Raw genomic sequence first — 2,643 nt, 5'->3', positions numbered from 1 at the left:
CAGCTCTGGGCCCCACCCCGCCCGCCGGCCCGGGCTTTATACCGCCTGGGCTCCCCGGGCTCCCGCCTCCCCGCCCAGCCCGGTTCCGGGACTGGCTGCTCCATCTCCGACCAGCTCTTCCCCCCCGCCCCCCAGCGAGCGGGGCTGGGCCCGCCTCCATCCCGCCCGGCTGCCCCAGCCCTGCCCCGCGGCCCAGAGGAGAGGCCGGGATGGGGGAGCCACTGGGGTGAGATGTGGGTCAGGCTGGGTTACCGTGGGCCGGGCTGCACCCGAATGGGACGGGTCAGGAAGCCAGGTGCGGGCGGGTGAGACTGATTTACCCTGGGGCGGGATGGGTCAGGAAGCCGGGTGCGGGTGAGACTGGGTTACCCTGGGGTGGGATGAGTTGGAAGAGGTGGGGTGGCATGAGTGCGACTGCAATGGGCTATGCTGGGTTAGAATGGGCTGTGGGGGGTGGGCTGCCTTAGGACTGATGGCCTGCAATGTGATGAGATGGGTTACCGGAGGATGGGGGTGGGTTGAGTTAGAGAAGGCTGGAAGAATGGGATGGGTTGTGTTAGAATGGGTTACACATGGCTGGGTTGGGATAGAGAGGGCTGGAATTGGCTGGGTTGGGTTGGATGAGTTATATGGAAATAGGTTGGGTTGGGATACAAGGAGTTAGAATGGGATGGATTGGAATGGGTTACATGGATATAGGCTGGGTTGGAATACAAGGGGTTGGAATGGAATGGGATGATGTGTGTTAGAATGGCTTACACATGCCTGGGTTGGGAAACAATGGGTTGGAATGAGGTGGGTTGGAATATGTTATATGGAGATAAGTGGGCTAGGGTACAAGGGGTTAGAGTGGAGTAGATTGGAATGTGTTATATGGAGATAGGTGGGTTAGGGTACAAGGGGTTAGTATGAGATAGGTTGGAATGGGTTATATGGAGATAGGTGGGTTGCTATACAAGAGTTTGGAATGGAATGGGATGGGTTTTGTTAGAATGGGTTATGTGGGGATAGGATGGGATAGGTTCAAATGGGGTGGCATGGGGGGGTTATACAGGGATGGGGAAGGTTCAGATAGCTAGAAGAGAAAGCAATGGGCTGGGCTGGAGTGGGTTAGCATTAACTGCTTCTGGAATTATTTGTAAGTATTTTGTGCTGGGAGAGTTGTAACAAGACCACTGTAATGAACAGTATAGTTTCAGTTCTTTTATTATATACTTAATGCATGACTGTAAAGAATGCTGCATGACACATGTCAAGGCTGATTCCCCACTCTAGCACTTTGAGTGCAGAAGGTGGGGGGCCCACAAGGATTCTAAAAATTAATACTGGCCACTCCAGGCTGGTATTAAACTCGCAAGGTTGTTTTTCTCTGACCTTGGATGGGTAGATGCTGCCACCACCCAAGTGCAAAAACCTCTTTGAGAACCCAGGAAGGCGCACTTGGGAATTCCTTCCTGTGAGGTACCCTCAAGCCCTTTCACCCCCCCACCCCCCAAGGGGAAGAGCTAAGAAAGAAAACAAAGGAAATCAGCTGTTGCCACCAGCTAATTAAACAACATGTTCACAAACCTCTTAGGACACAAAACCCAATCCTATTCTTAAAAAAGGTAAATTTTATTAAAAACAAAAGGAAAGAAATACATTTGAAAACTCAGGCTATTGCTAGATTTAAAAAACCCACTTACAAAAATTCAGCATCAAGAATGACCTTCTTGCAGTCCAGCTTAAAGGTTACAAGCAAAACAAAAGCATTTAGGTTTAGCACAGAGGAGTCCACAAGCCATAAAGAAATAAAAAGAAATAAACCTAATCGTTTCTTCCTAGACATTTCCTGATCTACTTATATATTTGGGGTTTCAAACGAGTAGTTTCTACGTATGATCTGATGATTTTTCATACCTGGCCCAAAGCTTCTTACAGCATTGCTGCTCTGCTCTCTCTCTCCGGAGAACAGACAGACAGACAGAAAACGGGAAGTTTTTTCCCAATTTTAAAAAGTTTTAGCCTTCCCATTGGCTCTTTTGGTCAGGTGCCCACTCCCTTTCTTTTACCTATGCAGGAAGACGTTTTAACCCTTTACAGGTAAAGCAAGTAGAGAACAACTACTAAGAGGGATTTTATAGCTAACTGGCTGGCTGGGTGTCCGTAAAAGGGACTTACCCCTGCCCCCCTTTCATTTATCACAACACAAATTTATCAGAAAGTCAAGAGTAGAAGTTGAGCGGAAGGAGTTCTTGCTACTTGACATTATGACCTTTCCTCCCTAGGCTATGGTAGTAAATATTTAACAAGAAATAAGTGCCTCTGTGGGGTCATTTCTTCTTGGGGGATTCTGGGTACCTGTAGAATGGACTGTTGACATAACTTAGCTATTAATTCTTTATTACATGGACATCATTTTAATGTCAGATTGATACTATGTCTATAATGAAAAAAACACCAGGTAAGTTCCTGAGGATAGGTCCAGCAATGGCTATTAGCCAGTATAGGCAGGGATGTAATACCATGTTCTGAGTGTCCCTAGCCTCTGTTGCCAGATGTTGGAAGTGGACGACATGGATTGGATCACTTGATGGTTTCCTGTTCTGTTCATTCCCTCTGAAGTACCTGGCATTGGCCACTGCTGGAAGACAGGATACTGGG

Source organism: Mauremys mutica, chromosome 4, assembly GCF_020497125.1.
Source record: "Mauremys mutica isolate MM-2020 ecotype Southern chromosome 4, ASM2049712v1, whole genome shotgun sequence".
NCBI lineage: Eukaryota > Metazoa > Chordata > Testudines > Geoemydidae > Mauremys > Mauremys mutica.
This window is presented reverse-complemented; position numbering follows the sequence as displayed.